Raw genomic sequence first — 22,594 nt, forward strand, 5'->3', positions numbered from 1 at the left:
TTTGTGAAGGTTAGGTTTAGGGTTAAGGTTAGGTTGTGAGGGTTAGGGTTAGGGTTAGGGTTAGGGTTAGGTTGTGAGGAACCATCAACGTTTAGGGTTAAGGTTAAGGTTAGGTTTGTGAGGGTTAGGGTTAAGTTGTGAGGAACCATCATTTTAAATCACAATTTGAATTAAAAAAAAAAAGAAGTTTATTTTAATGAATTTGTTTGCGGAGCAGGTGGCCCGTGACGTCACACGGGGTCGCAGTACACCCAAAAATAACAAGGCTCACCCTCCGCGCTGAGGGATGAAGAAAGACGATGATGATGATGATGATGAGGAGGTGGTTTAGTGTGTATGTGTGTTCTAGTTCCAAAGTGCGTGGCGTGGATACATCTTGATGTGTGTGTGTGTGTTTGAATGGAAACGAAGAAAACACACACGCACACAAGCAGCCTTTTTTTTTTTTTTTTTTTTTCTCCTCTTCCCGCATTGCGCGTCATTCAAACGGGACTGCTGGCTTACTCCTCTGGGTTGCACTCGTAAGCCTAAAAACAGCTTGGTTGGTGGGAGGGTGACACTGGTGCCCAGCGGAGGAATATTTGTGCTTATTTACTCTTCTGCAGCTTGTTGTCACTTTGCGTCATGGGCTGTCACATTTGAAGACTTGACCCCACACAAAAAAACCAAGAAAAAAAAAAACCCAGGACTTCCTCTTCACCAACTTGTCCTCTTTTTTTTTTTCTTCTTGTTTTGTTTGAGCAACTTCACCGTGCAAATTCACCTGAGACTTTTTAAAGGTAAGTTGCAGTACTTTTTTTTGTACGTGCATTAAAGTGCAATTCGCTGTGTGGATGCTGAACTCGCACTTTTGTCGCGCGGTTGTATTTATTTGCAACATTTGTGTCTTTGTCATCGTTTTTATTACTCCGTGTGCATTAAATGACGTAAACTAACTCGAGATCATTGTATTGAATTGTAGTTTCCAAAATACAGACTCAAATGTATTTTATTTAGTTTGGCAAAGAAATCCAATCAGGATGATTTAAACCTAATTATTAGAGTGCGTTTTATATTTTTTTGCAAAATCAATTTAAAGCATTTTTCCTCGCAATTGTCACAGTTTTAATCACACTTGTAAATTACAGTTGCCATTGCGGTGTGTACAAAAAATGTTTTACAGCAAAGTGACATTTTTACGTGTGCCTTGACAAGTTCCATTTGCAATCACTGGCTCGTTTTGAGTGAATATTTATTTGAACTGCTTTTGTAGAAAATATTGATTATGACAGGAAACTCAAAAGTTTTATAAGAAATCTTTTGAGGTGTTCTCATTTATGTGGAATCGTCTGTAAGCATTCTCAGTAAAAAAAAAATGGACATTATATTCATAATCTATGAATGTCATAAATAATAGCAAAGATCCTGTTGATCTGAAACTCCTGGGTTTGAGTAACTGACACTAAAATAAAATTGCAATTTTTCTTCCAATGATGGACAGTGAAAGGGAAAATCTACAAGCTTGTCGTGCACAAATTAAGATCTACAATAATTGAGTGTACTGATAGAAGTCTGGTATGTCCATTTAAATCCAACACACAAGTATGATCCCATTGTGCCGATACCGCGTATCGATACTCTCTAACAAATACTCAACATTTTTCTTTGACGAGCCGGCCGCCTGGAGATTAACCGCGGCGACCCTCCTCGTGGGGAGCCGCAGGGTGCACAGGTGTTGCCTCCCGAGTTATGCAGGTGTGCAGCCCCGCGTTCCCGCCTCACTCAGCAGCTCCGGCGCTTCAAAGGCGCAGGCGGCAATAAACGGCCCTCATGAAATATGTCGCTCCACAGTGCACAATCAGCCTCTTTGTTGGAGTGGCCCTGTAATCATTTCGTAAAGCAGGTTCAAAACGGACCTTGTTTATTATTATGTGCCATAAGAAAGGTCACTTCATTTTATATATATATATATATATATATATATATATATATATGGAGAGAGAGGAAAAAAAAGATTTTCCATCAGTCTGTTGACCGTTGTAAGGAGCACTTATTAAAGCCACTCTCTCTCCCGGCCGGCCCGGCATCCATTTTTTGATTGCTGCATTCATCATGGAGCGCTCGTGCTCTACATTATGCTAATAGGAAAATGAATGTCCTCCACTGGATTAATGTGTGTAACCTGTCATAAGTTTCAATCATTCATCAAAATCAAGATTTTCAGCTTTGTGAACGCAGCCGTGTGCGCGTGTGTGCGTTTTCATCTTTAAATGTGGAAATCAGTGGTTGTGAAACGAGCCTTGCAATTTATTTGTCATTCCTGGAAACTTTACACGCTGAAACGGACAATGGAAGGAGATCAGATTGAACAGCGGGAATGTGGCCAAAAATCACATACACATCCCAGTTTTTTTTTTTCTTCTTAAATTACAAAAATAATTAAAATGTCCATACTAGAAAATGAGGCCTTTTTTTTGTTTTTAGGATATTTCTTTATGTTCTGTTCACATCCATCATATGTACCTTAAAAAAAATTCAACCCTGGCATATAACTGCAAAAAAATCTTCAGGTTTGATCCCTTTTAACTTCCCAGCAATGTTTCCATGACAACCTCCCTGCATGTTAAGGCAACCAGAAGTGATCACGTTGAGTCCGCCGCCCCCAATCCAAAGTCAGAATGGAATTTGTGTTGACAGTTTTGGCCTTTAATGGCACTTTTGTAGCGCAGCAAAGTATTTGTTTACCGGGATCATACGCTCCAAGCTGTCAGCCTCGGAAAGATTTACTCCTCAAGATAAAAGAGTGTATTACGCGCTTAAGAGGCTACGCTTTTGCACCGTAATTGCCCACATCACTGTAATGATGTTTTGTGTGCCCAGTTGCTAAGGGTCTTGGGACAGCTCAGACTTTTTTTTTTTTTTTTTTTTATAACTTCTGCTCCGGGTCACCTAAGCCAAAGTCGTTAGGGGAGGACCGAGACTTAGGTCAGGGTACGAGGAGGATTAGGTCTTGGACTCGTTGGTGCGTTATGTTTTTTGATGTTGTCACGCTGACTGTTTGAACGCACGCGAACGTGTCGCTATTGGCAAACATGTGACTTGGAGAAAGAACATGTGTGAGCGGAACACTCATCTATAAAATATTTGTTTCTTGTAATGTTTGGACTTGAAATTTTGGCGCCGGTGTTCTTTTGCCAGAAAAAAATCCGACAACAAAATGGCAGCCGCAAAAGGCTTGCAACGACCAATCAGAGGACAGTGATATTGGATATTTAAATGAACGAGAACAGCCAATCAGAGCAAAGCTGGTCTGTATCTTGAATATTAATAAGAAATTCTTGGATCCAGGTAGTCAAAACCATCGTTTTCTTGTCGACCTGATAAAACCGATATAAAGGGCTGTTATCGTCCATTCCTTTTAACAATCACTTGTTTACGTGCCGCGGTCACGGTCTGATGCGTGGCTTTCTCATCAGGGGTGCTGCCGGTGGTGGGGGGGGGGCGGAGCTTAGTGTTGGTTTTGAGGTGTTTGTTCCGAATTAAAGATAAGAGGTCACTCGTGGCAAAAGGCAAGGTCATCTCAGAGCTCCTAACCACATGTGACGGACGAGCGGGGGTCGTCGCTTGCACTCGAGGCTAACGCTATCGCGCTAGTCCTTTTTACCTCATCTGTTTTGATACCGGCTTCAGTTTAGTTATTCGAGACGGACGACTGTCAAACGGTTCGTTATCCGAGCCGATCCAATTTGGGATGGCTTGTAAACAAACGGCGTTTACTGGTACCTTTCCACTTGGGACCTAAAAGTATGTTGCGAGAGTGGTCGAGGGTGCACGGGGGGGGGCTGCTTTGTGACAGTAACACTTTTTGACAGGCACATTAGGCCGCAGAAAGAGCATCCAGCTCGGGGCTGAGGGCATATGGTGCCGCCTTCTGCCGGCGTCGCTCCAGACCAAGTTAGAACGCTCGTGCAGGGTCACGACTGTCTCAGGTTTGTTCCTTCTGTCTCACCCGGGCCAAATAAAAAAATGGGGGGGGGGGGATGATGCGGCTATTTGTCTGCTGCCGTACGATGGGTGTCTTTGGGGAAAGGACAAAAGGGATGTTCGGAGACCCTCTTGGCCAAGATTTTTGTCGACAGGAAGTGAAGGGGGGGGGGGGGGGGACATTTGACATTGTCACAAACGTTTTGAGCTGTCGTTGGCTCTCTCCAACAGGCGCCGTAGTGGAGGGATTTGATGTTTCACCATTCGAAGGGATCTTGGACGACGAGGCCTAATCCTACTCTAAACAATGGCCGTGTTTCCACCACAGCGGCTTTGCTGGCTTCATCCACGCGAGGAGCGTTTAAAGTTGAAGATGACGCACCGTTCTGGTTTTGAAGGCGGCGGCTAATTACAGGCTAGCGGCGGGATCACAGCTTTGGGCTTTTCGGACACGCTTTTTGGCAAAGGGAGCTTTAAAACAATGTTTTTGATTTCCGTGATGAGTCTATTTTATTTCGATCGTCACTTCTGGCGAACAGCGGGGCAGATGGTGCCGTCTTGAGCGCCCACCCGAGCCGAAATACCTCCAAGCAGCTGTTGAAAAAAACTTTTGTTTTTTTTCAGCCCCTGTTTGATTTTTTTTTTTTCTCTTTGGCGTCAAGTCAAACCTGTTACAACACCTGTTTCTGCATATGCAAATCTGTTGTTTTGTCATTTCATTAAACAAGGCGCCACGACACGGGTCCCTCGTGGTTGCGAACGCGACTGGCACCGAGCCCAGTTGGCATGCCAGACGCCCGAGGCGGGGGTGAGGAGAAGTGGAAGGAAAAGTGCGGGAGGGGATGTCGGGGGTGACTCAGCCAGGAGATGCCCTCGTGGTTCAATCTGGCTTGCTTCCTAAAATGTGGCTAATTATGAACACTCTTACGTGATTAGCATCTTCCCTCTTGGAGTTGCAGGAAGTAGCCCAAAAAAAAAAAAATGGCACACGTGTCTGGCACACGACTCGCTCCCTCCTCCTCGTCCTCCTGCTGCTCCGCCCATCCTCATCCCTTCATCATTTGGCGCTCTCCTGCAGCGCTCGCCTCTTAACCACATGTGCCGGCACCGGGGCCCTTGCTTTTGCTCCGGGGCTAATTGTTCGTTGGTTGGCGGGGGCCTGGATGGTGTCGATGATGATGATGATGATGATGAAGAGGAGGAGGTTGGGTTGGGTGGAGCGAATCGCAATCACGTCTGGAGATTGTCACCTTGTAATCCGGCTTGTGTAGTGAATGCAACAAATACACCATGAAATTAAAGGCGCTTGCAAACCTGCAGCGAAACACCGATAGCCAGTCGAAGATTGACACTGGCCACAATATTAGGAACACTTGCACTGAGAATTGGAAAAATCTCTTTGGTATGATTCATTGAATCCATTGTGCAGGTGTACGGAACGATTTTGGATTTCAAAGCTAGCATGTAGCCATTAGCTCGTTATTAGCGACGTGACAAGAGTCGGCCGAACTAATCTGGCTTGATAACCGACCGCCGCCGCCAGTCCCCGCCCTCCCCTCCAGTGATTTGTACCCCCAACCCTTTTGCCTTAAAGCCCCACAAGCCCCCTCTGATACGGGGAGAGTTCATTAGAGATGGGCCTTTGATGGGCAGCCTTTTCATGTGACTACCGGTTCCTCAAATACCTTGATGTAGAAGCTTAAGAAGCCATTGTGCAGTAAGCCCTCCTTTTGATGCGACTTATTTAGATCTGCATAGTAAATCAGGGAGGGGTGGGGGGGAGTAAATAACCAACCAGCAGATGGAAGCAAGGAGATAAGGCGCCCCGGCGAACAATCGCATTTGTATTTTGTTATGATGTTGACAGCGGCTAAAATTGGCTAATCTGGAGCAGCTGATCTGCATTTCAAAGAAATCTCATTTAAAAGCGGGCGAGGATAAAGTTCCCCCTCATTGTGTCCATTTTATTGCATTCTTTACTAATTTATCTGGCCGCAGATTTAACGCGCGGTGAGCCGGCGTGGGCACGTTGCACACGGGGGTCTTAAATACGATGAAAGCGGCCCGCGTCTAGACTGTGAGCTGAGGGTAATTACACGTCTGACCATGAATAGAATCAGTTCCAGGACTCATCTTTCCTCGAGCGGCCCCCGGAATCGCTCCACGAGTGCTGCTGATAAGGCGCGTTTGGTCCCTGCGGAAATATTTCCTCCCAATATTCTATTTACTTTTCAAATCAACTTATTGTAATCTGGCAATACTTTCATGCACTTCAATGTTTATGTTGTAATGTTTTGGGGGATTCAGATATGTACGATTTTTCAGAGGTCATGAAGACAATTTTTTTTTTTTTTTTTTTGATGAAATAAAATACGATACGCGGTGTAGCCGCATTAAAGTCAACTTAACGGCAAATCAAGTTAGTAGCACGTGCCAGTTTTTATCATCAAAGTCTACAAATTGATTACTTGTCAAAATTTTACTGCGAGACACAAAACATTCATCAGGGATTTGATTTTTTTTCTCAACTTCAAGCCTTTTATTTTTCTTCCCACATGCACGCACGAGCAATCTGTGCAGCATTTTCCGCAAACTCAAAACAGTGAGAAATTATAGCAGTTGGCATGTTTTGTTTTCAGCTGTGCTCTTTGAGCTCCAGGCTTTTTTATATATTTTTTTTTCCCCCTTTTTTATTTTTTATTTTTTGTTGGGTACAGTTCACAGAGCACATTCCTCGGGATTCAGCAGTTGCCGGTTGCCTGTAGGGGTCATTGGAATTCTGGGAGATTAAGAAAGAATCTTAGAGAGGAACATCCGGGCTATCCTCTACCCCTCGTGCCACCTCTGGCATGCTTCCATCACATACATTCAATGTATTTGTACGATTTTGGGTCCCATCACCATCTTCTATATATATTATAGGCTACAAAAGAAGTTGTTGAATAACTGTTTCGAAATCAGAGATTTGTCAAAACTATGCAAATATTTGAAATAGATGAATGGTCATAAAAATTGCCAGCAATTTACCAAAAGTTAAAAGCTATTTTTTTTCCAAATTGAAGACAATGTGTAGTTTTTAGCAATTACACAATTTGTTGTCGCGGGCCACATGAATTGATGTGGCGGGCCGTATCTGGGCCCCGGGCCTCGAGTTTGATACAGGACTCAACAGAATAAAAATGAATGAGGGATCAATTGTCTGTCAGTCTATGGGCGTGATTTATTTGGTGTTGACATCACGTCCCTTCAGGCATTGTACCTTTTAACTTCAGAGAGTGTGTCACACATGCATTCTCCTGTTTCACAGCAAAATCCAGGTGCACTTTTCTTGTTTATTGCCTTCAGAAAAGAAAAACAGTTACGCAAGACCCCGGATCGAGCCCGCACACGCCGGCAGCCGCGCTAAAGATGCGGTTCAATAACTAACGATATACTTGCTGTCGCAGATTGCTGCCACGGCGGGACTCGCTCCACCTTTGTGACGGGACAAGTTCTCTCGCTTGCAAGTAAGTCCGCTTTCCTGTCTGTCTGTCTGTCTGTCTTCAAAAATGAACTTTGTAATGTCCACTCGGATGTCGGAGCGCTAGAGTGATTGTAGTGGCTCGTCGAGGTCAAGAGGAACCTATTATTACCCTTCCTGAAATGTAACAAATCTTGTCCACCTTGATAGAATTGCCCCTCCAGTTGCGCCTGTTTCACACCCCAAAGCTTTTCAATCTACTTTCGCTCGCAAGTTACGATACGCCGACAAATGCCGGCGCGCTTTGTCGTCTTTTTATTTATTTTCCTGACGTCCGGATTGAGATTTGTAGCGGAACGGGATTATACGAGTTTTAAGTGATATTCCGGTAAATCACACGATTCCGTCTTGCTTTGAATCCAAACATCTATTTTTTTTTCTCAACCGCTTGTGTTTTTTTTTTAGGCTGAAATATGCCGACTCTGCGCCTATAGAAACAACCTGAAAAGACGCACTGTGAAATCCAAAGTGGTAAGTGGAATTTTATTGTCACGGCATGCCGACCGACGTGTGTTGTGTTTTAGCGTGTACGATATAATGAGGCACATCAGTCATGTGACGGCTTTGGCCCGGTCCAGGCTGCTGAAACCACAAAAGCGGCGAGTTATAGCTGGAAAAACAATATATATATATTTTTTTTGCAAGTTTACACAGTCGGGAACATGTTAGCTTATTTGAGAGAATGTAGTAATGGATAGAAAGACTTATCTAATGCAGTGACTTTCATTTTGGTTTGAGTCGTATTCGGACAGATCAGATTCACATCAGCCTTAAACAGATTTGAAACCAGTTCTTAATTTGCCAAGTACTCGGTTATATCTTGCCAAGCTGAACTCTCACTTTAATTTTGGTTACCGGACTTGTCAGAGTCGTATCTGGACAGACCAGATTCACATCAGCCTTAAACAGATTTGAAACCAGTTCTTAATTTGCCAAGTACTCGGTTATATCTTCAAAGCTGAACTCTCACTTTTCGGCCAGCGGGCCGACAAACTTCTTTTTAATCATTCCGGGAAAAAAAAAAAAAATCCCCAATTGCCGTACTTAGAGCGAAATAAGAAAATCTCCAGCAATTAAGTCTAACTTGGCTACTTTAAAGCAAGTGTGCGGTTCAGAGCGAGCAGCTCACATTTCCAGTCTGAAATTGATTTCTTGTCATAGATCAGAGAGCTCTTGTCATTTCATTTCCAATCCTCAAACAGTTCCCCTACCGCTAAGTGGCGGACCTCTCAGCGGGCCAACCTCGGCGGATCTTTACCCCGGCCACTCAGACCCATCGACGGGGTAGAGGGAGAAATCAAAAAAAAAGGGACTCCCGTGATTCCCCATTGGCGGCCGCCATTGTCTGGCTGATTTGGGATTGACGCTGGAGGGGGAGGATGGAGATCAGGCCAAGCTCCCCAACCCCCCCACCCCATTTATTTTTTTTATCTTTATCCACCATTAACCCCAGTGCCCCCAGTGTGTGGCTCAGATCAGGACCACTGGTCAATCCCCCATTCACCGCCACATGGAATATTTTAAAGCTAAGCTCCCTCGCTTAACAAAAAACTCTTACTCATCAAAGGTTTCGCTCTCTCGTCTTCCCTCGGCTCCGACCGCCTCGTCTCTACGGTCCGCTGTTCACACTTTTTAGCAAAAGAACTTCTGGAAAGTTCCATAATAAAGTCAGAGCAAATTGGAGTTGATGAACCATCCCAAGCTGATCTCAAGATTGAGGGCTATCCTGTTTTTTTTTTTTAAATGGCCCACATTATTTTGAAATGTTTTGCCAAATAGTATCATCAAACCATATGTAAGCCATCAAGTTGTGAGTATTAGCAATTGATTGCAGATTTCCTACCTCAATTTTTCGTTTATTACCGAATAGGACTGACGTGGGTTGGTTATGTCCAATAATTTCGCAGGGTCTCATCTTTCACGTGTTATTCTTTCCACACAACTTAATTGGAGACATTTTTGGGGTGCGGAAGCCGGCCTCCCAGCCCCTAGATTATTATGAAACTCAACCTGAGACAGGCATGACATCAGAGCGGCCTGACATTAGTTTGAACTCGCCATTTCAGGTGGGAAGAATTACGAGTGGCTTCGCCGGGCCGATGCTGTCCAATGAATCGGTCGCACGCAGTTTCACATTCTTCTCCCAAGGTCTAAATGCTGATTGTCCTGACAGATTGAACTGCTGTGTTATCACTAAAGTGTCACGCCGCCTCGTTTTTCAGCCTTTATGTAAGCCCTTCACAGTTCAGTGTACCGCCGGGACGTCGGCGTGACCTCATCTTAAACGTACACTATTTTTACCTGCTGATGAGTCGGACTTAGTTCACCGTGCCGCGGTATTTCGAGTTACTTAAAAAAAAGACATGTTTTTTGGACAATTGTTTGAATCCATTATTTGGACAGACTGCTTGGAAGCAAAATGGTCATCCATGTATGTGTGTGTACACTAGATTCGGGTCATGGAGCTGACAGACAGTGGAATGTGTGTATGTTGACAAACTCCACTGCACTCTGAATGGGGTTTGTGATTACACCTCATCATGCTTGCTGCATGGGCCTCCCCCCCCCCCCCCCTCCCATCTTTCTCCCTTACCTCCCATTTCTCCATCTCTCACTGTAGTGCCTCTTGGGCAATCATGTGGTCACACTACCTGACTCCTTGCTACTCAAGAGTGCAGTTGACAAAAACAGCCCGAGGCCCGTCATGTGGAAAAGATTCAGTCGGCGCACTGCATATATTCCCCCTGCCCCCTCCCCCTCGCAGCTCCGGGCTTTCTCCCCCGATGGGTGTTCCCTCCCGCCGCTCACCTGTGAAGGCAACTCCGAACTGGCCGAAATTCTCCCGGCTGGCGCACCAAATGGTTTTTTTTGGCAGTCCGAGCGAGCTCCTTTCTGTCATGTAACGCAAAAGCATGGAGGTCAGTGAGAGCGCTCGCTTGTCAGTCAACTGCGATGTCGAGCTGCTCACCTGTATTTATCGAATAAAACACGTTCTGCGCTACTCGGGGGACACTATCCCCCCCCCCCCACTCCCTTGCACTTCTTACAAACCTGACACGCATTCAGCCAGTCACAGATACAGCAAGCAAGTAGCAAACTTAGTCACAGTTGAATCCCTGTTGTGTATTAACTATAAAATACATTCATAAGAAAAATTCAAAAAAATACCACCATCTGGCCCTTGTTTTCCCCCTAAAGCAGAGTTGCTTCTATTTGTATTATTTTGGAATATTCTCTCCATCTGTTTGCACCCTGACCTCTTTGTTACGGCCTCCGTTTAAAGCGACGTCGGTTCATCTCGTCTCTCCACCTGGCTGAACGTTTCTCAACGGTTGATTGAAACCCCGTGGCGCTAAGTTGCTAATGCTCACCGAAGCATTATATTGTAGATGGAGTAAATAAAAGCTCTGAGGAATCTCTGTTGCGCAAGCATATCGCATTTGTACATTCCGTCAATGACGGTATGACATTAAACTCGCCTTTTGCTAAATTGCTTCCAACATTTTATTCTTGACCATTTTTTTGTTTTTTTTGTTCCCAAAGACTTATTCAGCGTATCGGTACAATTCCGGGCATCGGTGGAATGATCCTTTTTAGTGTGACTCTGTGCCGAGATCCTAAGAAACCCGCGGTGATATTTTCACCAGGCATTATATAAAGCTCCGCTTCGACCCGTACGGTTAAGCGGTCCAGGTGACATGGTAATACGTTTTGCTTTGTACCCGCTAATAAATACTCAAGTGCTTCGTTCCCACTCGGCTGCTTCCCAATGTGTTCGGACGGCCCTTTTTTTTTTTTTTCCTTTATTGTCAAAAGGGGTCATTGAAAACTCCCCTCTGCCTTTTGTTCAATATTTTTGCGACGATGATAGTTTTTCCTCCATTTATTTAGTGAATAGTCAGCGGGTGTTTTACATTATGGAAATGATGACATGGTTTATAATCTCACACATATTCATTGCGGTAGACGTTGGACCTTTTGTGATACTTTGTTCCAAGTCTCTTCAATGGACGGCTCGCTTGAATCATATCTCTTTTTTATTTGATGGTGTTTACCATTATTTCATTCAAAAGGACCACAAAAGAAACCATAATTCTGGAATACTTTAGTGTCAATCCTAATTTGCATCTCTTGTCTGTCTCAAAACACATCGAATAGCAAAAAAACCGACAGATGATTGAACGGCTCATGCTAGCGAGCTAACGGATCACGCCGTAGTCTAATTGCAGACATTGAATGAAAGTACGTAAACTCCCCGTGGATTTCGGATCTTTAAAAAAAAAAAAAAAACCTTCGGGGGAAATTCCGGTACTTGTCTCAGGTACCACAACACAGCGGCATGTCACTGTTGGGGAGTTATTAACGCTAAGTAGGGATTAGTGTTTTGGAAGTTGACGCTAAATTGGCTCTCCGACTGTATGTTCAACACACTTTACGTGGATCAGACACATTCTCGCAGAGACAGAACGGCCGCCCCTTTTTCATGTATTTATACTTCATACCATCTCATAATATCAACAAATGTGTGCCAAAGCATAGAAGTCAAGATGTTTGTCTTCCTGCTTTTTACCCCGCCCCCCCACACTGAATTGTTTTCCCTTCAAAGTCTTGACAGCATTCGGGATTCGTGCCATAGCTGTTCACAATCATTAGTGTGTTTTCACCATTGTGTCATGCGCTCTTGTTTTGGTAGGCCAGCCAGAAATGGAAAAACAAACGCGGCGACCCCCGATGAACCCTCCTGACAAACAGTCAGTTAAACGCTTTGTACCACGTTTAATTAGCGAGCGGCGTTATCGTGATTCATCTCATCGTTAGACGTATGATCTTAAGTGAATCGGCTCCCCTGGGCCGCCGTGTTTCACAGATCAATCGATTGAAGGTGGATACGGCCTGGGTGGCCGCTAACGACACTTCGGAGTCGCCCCTCCATTGTGACGCGCTCGCTCATTTCCATATCAAGTCGGGTTTATCTGTATCTCGAGATTGTTGTTATTCCACTTTTTCTTTTTTTGAAGAGATTTATGGCTCTCGGGTTTATTCGGATGGTGAAAGGACGTGAAACAATAGGCAAGGTTAGGACACCACCCACTTACCAGCCAGCGGCAAGAGTGCTAGCGTTAGCACTTTGTTGCTCCGGAGCTTTGTTTGAAGGCATTGTGGAGATTGCTAATGCAGCGTGTACACCTCGGAGGCCCGCAGCTTGATATTGCCCCCTATTCCCCAATGTGAATATGGTTGAGTGGTGATTGGGGACTTGCAGCAGCACCAAGCCGCTATTCACCGCAGCCGGCGCTACTAGCCAGAGTTAATTGTCCATTATCTGCCATTATCTGAGCTCTCTCCCCGGCTCCTGTCTTTTATTCTATCTCGCTCGTCATCCTCGCCATCACCGCCGTCTCGTTCGCTCGCTAGGTAGAGGCCCTGGTGACGAAGAGTTCACATCATAATGATTTGCTTTGTTTCTTAGTTTCTTAAGCATCATGTCCAATTGCATTGATTTTTTTTTTTTTTTCCTGCTATAAATTTGTGAAACCGAGTTTTTGGTTTATCAAATGGCCGTTGCATGCACAAACGAAGCAAGTCAACTTTTCTGGTGTTCACGAAATTCCGCATAAATCTCGTGAGATATTGATGACATTTGAAAATATGAAAAAAATAATAAAATATAATGTAAAAAATAAAATATATATATGGATGGGGAAAAACACTTTCTTAGAAAAATATTTATATATATATATATATACACACACACATATATTTATAATAATAATTTATATATATTAAATATATATAATTTTTTTGAAGAATGTGTTTTCCTCCATCCATGGCACTCACTCTTGTCTAATGGAGAGAGCGCGTGAGAGGCTAAAGGATTAAAGTGAGTGTAAATTAGGCTCGGATGGATGCGTTAATAAGTCCTCACGAAACAAACGAGGAAATGTTGGTCGGTTGGCCGTGCCAGTAAAGACGCAATGCATCACGGCGACAAATACCCGCGCTTGTATTACAGCATTAAGCGCATCATAAATAAAAGGTGCGGCGCTCATAATTGAGGCTCTGGCGCGGAGAACCTCGGCTGGAGATGAGAAATGGAAATCTGTGTACTGGTAAATAGATAATCACACAAAAGTAATTGAGGTTTTCAAACCCCAATCTCCACTGCCAGCGTGAGCTCGTTTGCATGTTAATCACGCCGCCGATTTGCCTTCATCACAGGCCAGTCGCCGCGCACGCTTCCATAACCGCCTTTTAATTGCATTTAAAATGTCACAGAGGTGGAACACATGTAATTTAGCCAGGACTGTGTCCAAATTAACGGATGGCGCTCTGGTGGACATTGCAGTCTTCATCAAGCGACAATTTGGAGGATTTGGAAGCCGAAACACAAACCTCAAGGAAAAAAAAATTATTAGCAGGTGTTTTTTTTGGCATATAATGATGCGAATGATAACTTGGTGCACTCCAGAGAGGGGCATCCTGCAAAACAGGCCTACTTAATTTTTTATGGAGTTGGACCACGAGGAGCAATAAACCGATATCCCTCTTCCCCTTTTTTCCAGATGCCTTCTGCACCGCTGTATCTTACCAAAAAAAAAAAAAAAGTTCTGCCGAGACATACATGAAAGGAAGGAACTGTTGAAATGTTAATTTTACCATCTGCTCTGGAGTCCTGCTACCTTGTGCGTTCGTGTTCGCCCGATTCCCCCTCCCTCCCTACGACTCCCCGGCCTGCCTTCTTTAATCCCTCAGTAGTTGTGTTGTGTTTCGTCAATGTGCTGCTATTTTGGCCGTTTGAAGTCGCAGGCGAGCGTGGCCGCAAAACACGAGGCCACGTCGCACAGGGGGTCCCGTCTGGTCTTTGTTCTCGGGCCCCCCCATCTCAAATTTCCAGTGTACGCCAGGGCTGGGTAATTAATCGAAAATTAATCGTTGTTTTTGGCTTCTCTTGATTTCATAAACAAAACTAATCACACAACAAAACGAATGACATGCGTAGTTAGCATCGCTGATGCTAATTAAAGTCAATGAAAAATCTCATTGACATGCTAACAAGAAATTAGCGTGGTGGAGTCATATTTCTTCAAATAACCTCATAGGTTCTTTTTTGAAATCTGCTTTTTCTTCATTAGTATTTCAATATCAGTCCAAGAATAATTATATTTTGTTTTCCATAATCGCCCAGCCCGAGTGTACACCACTCTTCAGGGGAGCTGTTTTGGATCGTAGTCGGACGTTTACAAGCTGCCCCCTCTCCCACCCCTTCCAGTTTTCCCGTAAGTTCCACTAAAAAAAAAAAAAGAAAAAAAAGAAAAAAAACACCAGAATATGCCTCTACGTTTCGTCCTTTTCATCTCGCCCCGGTCCCCACAAAAAAAAAGCTGACAGTTTTAAAGGTGAGAGCGTCGACGGGCTCCAAGTTTGAAGATGTCGCCAAATGGACGGATTCCATTGTGCGATTGGATCGTTTGGCAATTAGGCTGAGACATCCTGTGTGCCGAGTTGCTTAGCATTTTCCTTGGCCCGCAGCAGATTGTTTAGTCTGCGCTCATTGTGAGCTGCAGTTGACGCTTGTTTGCAGAGCGCTGGCTGGGGGAAAATGTGAGAGGGGCCAGTGCCTTTTCTCTATTTATTTATTTCCCCCCCCCCTCCCCTCCCGTCCTTGGAGCAGGAATCTGATTTGTGTTCATGTTCCTTTATTCTGGATGAGCGTTTTTTAAGTGTGGCTGCTGAAATCTAGACTCTGTATGACCTCACTGCGCCGCCTGTGTTTCATTAATGACCGGCCCTGTGGTTTTGGGGGGGAGAGGAATATTTTTCATATGACACCGCCTTGCATTAGCGTGGCGCGGCAGCTGCGCAACCACAAAATCATCCAATTTTGTGGCTTTGGAAGGTGTGAAAAGTTCAGCTCCCTTTAGCGAGCCTCGCATTTATAATTACAAGGAGAGGAACGAGTCGAGTTGTGTAAAATGAAAAATACAATCACCTGCTGATATCACATTTGTTTTTCATTTCTCCCAAAAGCATTTGAAGACACTGTAAATAAGTCCAAGTATTTTTGACAGCGCCCCCCCTGTTTCACATTTAATGAGTGTTTATTTTCCGCATACTTTGACACTGTTTTGGACTTTGGGAAAGCACGGCAAAGTCTCCTTAAAGATTTTTTTTTTGTTCAAGTCGACACATCTGGCACAAGAGGTATTTTCTGTACGGATTGATTGATTCCCCAGCTTTTTGTTGGGAGCGCCTCCCGTGAGCTCCACAGCAGTTGCAACACTAGCTAAGCCCCCCCACCCCCCACCACATGAAACCCAGACACTAGACTACTGTAACTCTATTTGCTGGATATTAAATATCCAAAAAGGAAACTTCAGCTTTGTCCCGAAACAAAGAACCCTTGTGTCGCCACTCAACCACCCCCCCCCCCCCCCCCGACATTCTGGTAATTCTGTCAACAAAAACAAAAAATGACTCAAATTCAAATGGCAGCTAAAGGTGAAGCCTGGAGGTAGAAGTTAGAACAATAGAGGAGAATAGTTGGGCTATGTAAGATATTTGCAGGGTACTTTTAAGCCGCCGGAAACATCCTCTTTGCCATCTGTCTTCCCGTATACATGCCGACGCACTTTGATGAGGGGTCAGAAACCAGCGTGGAGGGAAAGTTAATGACGTTTCCATATAGCTCGTAACTTCTTCGAGTTGTTTCCAGTGAGCCAAGCTGCATTGGGTTATGTGTATTTATTAAAGGTGGAGTTGGGGGAGTTTGTCGTGAAAGATTGACACACTGTTTTTGGTTTAAAGCAACTATGTTTTTGTAAAAAGTTCTGAGGATTTGGAATAATAATAAATATTATAGTAATATTCATGATAATAATAAATCAGGATAATATAATAATAATAATAAATACATTTAATAAAAAAGCTCATGCAAAATGTCTAAAAGGAGCATATGAGAAAGTTTTCTATTTATTTTTCAATTATAATGCCTTGAAGATATTTTTGTATGCTGAAACCGCTCGCCTTGAACCTTTTTTTTTTTGTTGCTAAATTGTACATTTAGTCCTATTTTCAAAGTCATCAGCGATTGCTTTTTTGCCACTCAGCGCATTGAACTTTTAATGGCAGTGAGTAGCTCTGATAAGTGGCTCAATCTTTTTTCTTTTTTTTTTTTCCCCCGAAGGTTTAATAGCCACTGTAAAATGAATTATAATGTATTCCCTCCAATTGAAAATTCTCTTTAATACAGTATAGTCCACGTGAGTACTGCTGTGACCGTCTATTTAAGCATACAAATCAAATACTTGAATTTAAGCAAAAGGGGATTTTTTGTTGTAAATACCTCGCTAATGGAATAGCCGCGACGGCAAAGCAATTTTCAAACCGCTGCCATTTTTCCATCCCAAGATGGTCGTCTGTTTGTGTAACAGGGTGGTCAACTGCGCCGGCTTCCCAAGCTTTCATTTCAACCTCGTTGAAAAAGCTTAGAAATCGTTTTTCGCCGTTCCACTTTGGCGAACCTTTTCAGCGGCGCGTGGTCAAAGTGAAACTTTCGCTTAACTTGTTGCCGAAATCGTTGCTGGAGGAAAATTGCAGCCCACAATTGTATCAGGGAATCTGGGCCTGAAGGAGAAATTGCCACTTGCGTACTTGTCTTTAACCAAAGTGTAGCCCCTCCCACACTCGCCTACTCCATGCTGTTTAGGAAGATGTAAAGGAGTAATTTTATTACTGGCTACATGTCTCCTCAGAAGCCATTTCATTTCTCCTTTTCAGCCTCCACGGAAGCCTTTATTTGATCTCATAAGACTGCCTGGAACCGGTCGGAGTCCGTTTATTTTCATTTGGAAAATACATTTGGAGTTAGAAGCGAGCGGCGTGGGGGTTGGGGCGCTGTTGAACCGATGCAAGCAACTTTGGAAATTTAGACTGAACTGAACATTTTGCCTTACAAGTCAAATGAAAGATTCAAAGTATTTTGCGTAGTTTTTGTGGGATTGCCGCAAATGGCTGGTAGCTGGTAGTTGTTTTTGGTTCAATTTTTATTCTTGTTGATGTTTTTGTTGTGGGCCAACATTTGTGTTACAAACGAGCTACTACTTGTTTTAAAATTCGGAAGTCAAGCAGCATCATCAGCAATAATCTGAACAAATTCTTTGCGAAGAAGAAAAAACTTTAACTTCCTTCTTTTTCGGAAAATAACTGTTCTACGGTGTAAACGGACACATGTGGCTAGCGCTTTGAAACGGCCGATCATCGGGAAAGTGTGCCATTTATTAGACAGCCCACTTAGACGGGCCAGATGTAGCTGGTCACTTGAGAGGTGCCCATAAACTCCCACGCTGGTGTCAAGAATGAACCTCACACAAAAAAAGTCAGCTTCCTTGTCCCTGAGCCGTGCAGCTGTGCCGTCTTATTTATCGCCATCACTCCGTCTGTGTCTGCAACACTTATATCTTCTCCTCGTGTCTGGGTGACAGCACGATGAAAACATTTTGATGTGTGTCATTTCAGCGGAAGTCCTAAAAAAGTTGAAGGGATGGACTTGGAGGGTTATCGTGGCCTCCAGTGGGCTTGGTTCCACGCCATCAATGACATCCAGATGTAAATCTCGTAAAAATTAGCTTTGGATTAGCTGCGGCCGTCCAAACGCTAGCGGTAAAAACAGCCGAATAATCAGTTTAATCTTCTGGATTTTATTTTATTTTTTTATGAATGAATTTTTTTTTTCAGTCTAGTCTGTCACCATGAATGGATTGCCACGCTGTCGGCAACCCCTCCCCCTTTTGCAAAGACTGCCACAGCAAGTTATTTAGTGCCTGTTGATTTATTAACATTATTTTAATGTCTGGCATATGGAATTAGTTATCTGCATTCGAATTCATTGATTCTATGCTGACAGCATGATCAGCAACTGCACATGCTCGACACTAGTTTCATTTGCATTGCTGTGTTCGGAATCTGCTGTCCGTCCGATAAGTAGCGGCGGAATATTTCACACAATCAATTTCGTGGCGACTTCCAGTCATTCCAAATTATGCATTTAATGTATCAAAGATCTTGCGTAAGAGATATATCGCATTAAACCATAGGTGTTAAACATAAGGCTTGGGGGCCGGATACGACCCGACACATCATTTTACGTGGCCCACAAAGACATTGTCCCTCAATGTTTATAAAATTACCATTCATCTTTTTAAAATCTTTAAAAATGAGTTTGACCCCGCTGTCTTGTGAGAACAGTTTTTGGTCGGAATCCGCAGGTGTTGTTCTCTTTTGACCGCCACTGGAGCGTAACACATCACAAACGTCTCTCAGATCCCACCACGGGACCGTTTCAGCGCGGGGAAACAAAACAACGTCGGAAGTCATCTCTGCGTTTATGATAATATCTATGGTGGTGGGGAAAGGGCGGGATGTTGTCTGCCAAGCCGCTGTCTTTCATCTAATTCCAGTGTGCCGCCGAGCAGGTAAACTGCTGTGAGCTTCACTTGCTTATGTAAATTTTTCCCAGTTGAGTTTGATTTCAAGCGAGTTCTGAAATTCAAATGCGCGTTCCAAGCGATGCTTTATGTACATCTAATTTAACCTCGAGTGTCGTTTCAAGAGAGCGGTCAGCTTGAACTGTCTGACTCGCGTCGTTTCAATTTTTAGTTTGAAATTTGTTAGCTGTAATGTATATTTGAATTCCCGCCCGCCCCTCGGTCTTCTGTTGATATTCAGTCACGAAAAACAGTCTCTCAGGGATGTCCTGTTGGGCTCGGGGCCAAAGTCCGCAAATGGAAGTTACGTGCGAAGGCTCTCAGAGGAAAAAGCAGCATCGTCACATTTTTTCATCTCCAAAAAGAACAGTGTGGTCATTCAATACTAATTTTGCCGTCAACAAAACAGTCAGTCAAAATCACGCCCTGCTTTCTTCACTTCATTGCTCTCTTTCAGGGAGGGGGGCGGGGGTAGGTTAGGGGGGGGGGGGGCTCCTCCCCTGTGAAATACATATGCAAATATATTTGGATGCTGTCATTATCAGCCACTTAATAGGCATTTCATTAGGGGATTTCTGAATAGGGCAAAGCGAGTTGCCATGGATACGTGGCTGCTTTAAGTACAGTAAATTAAAACACTGCAGCCTGACGAGCACTTATATAATCATCGCTCTTTAATGGTCTGTGCTCTCTGGCCATAAGCAACATATCATGTGATCAACACTGGCCGGGATTTGAATAGCCCCGCCCCCTCATTATGCATTATTTGGCTCGGGACTAAGTGGTCCCTGAATTGTGCTTTGTGGAACATTTATGTGACAATGAATGAACGTGGTTGATGAATATGTTTTTTTTTATTTTTATGTGTGTGTGTCGTTGAAAACATCTTGCTATAATTTTGTGCGAGTTGCCCAAAAGCTGTTGAGTGTATTTAAACAGACCACTTCAACACACTTTTTAAAAATATGAGGGTGGAGACAAAACACCCATTCTGTCTCATTTATTTGTCTTTATTTAAATGTAAGCCCAAAGCTAAAATTATTAAAAAAATATGATATGGTTTGATTTTGGGGGATTTAAAAAAAAAACTTAAATAATATAATTAATGAAATAATTAAAAATCATATATAAAATAATAAGTAAAATAATTCATTTTAAAAAATGAAAAATACCCTGAAAAACTGATTGCATATTAAATCACAATACTGAGAGTGGGGGAAAGAAACAAAATTGCAATTAGATTATTTTTCTTCCAAAGCGCTCAACCGAAGTTGTGAACCAACAGCGCCCCTGCTGGTCCCAACCCAGTACTGCACTCTATTTGCACCCATTGGGAACCATAGAAAACAGCAATAGATGGGAGGCGTCATCGCACTGCTGTTGCTCTTGGCGGGCTTTGTAGCCAGCTGCTGCCAAGACCCCCCCCCCCCCCCCCAACCCCCACCTCCAACTGCACCCACTTACACATGTCTGCACCCCCCCCCCCCTTTTTTTTTTTTTTTTTATAAACTGTCTTTTTCCTCTCCCTACTCCGCTGCCACCACATCAAGACGCTGGTGGGCCTGTTTGTCTCTGTTGACCTTGGCAGCAGAAAAGCACTGCAAGAAGAGACAAAGGGAATAAATAACTGCGGGGAGGAGGCACAATTGTCACAAATCTCTACAACTCTGCATAGCATTCCCCTAGTCAAGTTGACATTTCTCGGGCCTCTTGTTTGTCTTTGTTTTTTTTTTTTTTTCTGCAAATTCGTTTCAAAGTAGCCCGAAGGAGCCTGAAGTCGAGACGGAGAAATTGAGATTCATAGTTAGCATCATAATAATGATATCATACGGTTGAAATATGCTCCAGCCGAGCTAATGCGCTGCGAGTTCAAGTGGTCTTCACCCCGCTACGTCTTCCCCTAAATAAATCCACCCGGGGGGGGGCTGTTTTGAAAAAAATAAATAAAACAGTTCCGTTGTAATTTTTGAATCAGATTGGATTATGCGCGGCTTGAGTGTGAAAATGAAATCTCTCAGCGAGCCGGTGGCAGATGGACGGTCGTTCTGCATCTGCTGCGAGCAGACTGGGGGGCTTTGTGCTCGGTTCTCTTGGGGGAGACCCGGCCGGGCTGGCTTTTTCCTCCAGTAGATTCCCGGAGCAACTACAAGAAAAACATCTGCACCATGCAGAAGAAGATAGCAAAAGACAAAGAGTATGAATTAGGAAAAAAAAAAAAAAAAGTGGTTACATCCTAAACCGGAAATATTCCATTTTATCTTTTTTTTTTTTTTTACTTTTCTGAAAAGTATTTGGATTTCATCATCATGCTTTTTGGATAAATGACACGCTTGTGTTTTCCTTGACAGCTTTTGTTTTGTGCTATTTGGACGTGATAACATATCAGTGTCAGGGTTCATTGTGAGGGGGAAAAAAAAAAAAAAAAGTAAAAGAGCCGTCAATGAGCAGAGGACGCCTTCCTCGCCCCCCCTTCTTGTCCCAAACAATTCCTCTGCCAACTCCTGTCACCCCCCGCCCCTATCGGTCGCTACGCCCCCCACCCCCCTGCACGATCAAGCCGCTGGTTTTTGTGTACTATTGGTCCTCGGGCGTCAAAACAATCCAGTGGGGCTGCCTGACTTGTTTTAATTAGACGGCACTCAAACGGCAAGTGTCTCTCCGACGTGAGGTTCTCCGCTCTCCACTTTTACTGTAAATACCTCACCTATGATGCTCCTCACAGGACATCTCAGCTAGTTTCCACGACTTTTTATTTTTATTATTACTACTTTTTTTTTTTTTTTTTTTCCTCGTGGCTTTTTTTTTTTTTTCCACCCCCGCCTTCTATTTTTGCGTCGACAAATGTTTCCCTATCGGGGGGAGTGGATTTCTCCGGCACTCTTGTCTTAAAAGGTAAGGTCACAGCCTCTCTATCTTCTCTTGTGCACAAAGTGTCACAGTAAGCGACGCTTTGTGGTCGCCAGGATCGGAGCGCGGCTTGCCTAATTGCTCGTCCCCCCTTTTTTTTGACATCCCAGAAGAAAAGAAAGATAACACGTACCTGTGTGGGGAAATAAAAGCGGTTTTACGGGGGTTGTCCTCATCTCCCGGTCGGGGTTTTGGAGCGGCGAGCTGCGCGCCGGTCCGCTTGCAGATGCGTGTGTGCACGCACAATGGTTGTCGGAGCCGCGGTGAGAGAGTGTGCGATTAGAGCGAGAGCGAGTCGGCTGGCGAAAGGGGGAAGAGCCGCCGACCGACCCCCTTTCACACCATTTGGTCCCTAGTCCAAAAAGAAAAGTTCATTTTTTTTTCTAAGAACTATATTTTATCAGCGTGTTTAATAATAATCAAAATAAATGATGGTGTAATTATTTCCAAGTGTGGGCAAGGCATTTAAATTTAAAAATTCCCAGTCACACACTTGCCCCCCTATCATGTGTTGGGGGGTCTGGTTAGTAATTGCCGCGGTGACAACAGGAAATGATGAAATGATTGCCAGGAGAAGAGAGGTCTGTTCTGATTTTTTTTTTTTTTTTTTTCCCGAATGGTGATTTACATGAATGGCATATTGCTGGTGAGGTGGCAAGAGAGAGAGAGAGAGAAAGAGAGTGGAGGAGTTGGGGCGGGAGCTGGTTTGTGGTTGGGGAGG

General features: G+C 43.8%; 1 protein-coding gene across 5 annotated transcripts in view; it reads left to right on the forward strand.

Annotated features, from left to right (window-relative positions):
* The first annotated feature begins 261 nt into the window (after positions 1-261).
* Positions 262-22,594, forward strand: part of foxp2 (forkhead box P2) — a 65,964-nt gene continuing 43,631 nt past the window's right edge. For 2 of the 5 annotated variants that reach the window (XM_085902551.1, XM_085902555.1), the window contains exons 1-3: positions 263-779; positions 7,410-7,469; positions 7,889-7,954. The gene's annotated coding sequence lies outside the window, so the exon portion shown is untranslated. Of the gene's footprint in view, positions 780-7,409; positions 7,470-7,888; positions 7,955-22,594 lie in introns of all 5 variants that reach the window. The other 3 variants (XM_085902553.1, XM_085902554.1, XM_085902552.1) reach the window with 3 other exon arrangements.

This window comes from Syngnathus leptorhynchus, chromosome 21 (genome assembly GCF_054491065.1).
Source record: "Syngnathus leptorhynchus isolate UIUO chromosome 21, UIUO_Slep, whole genome shotgun sequence".
NCBI lineage: Eukaryota > Metazoa > Chordata > Actinopteri > Syngnathiformes > Syngnathidae > Syngnathus > Syngnathus leptorhynchus.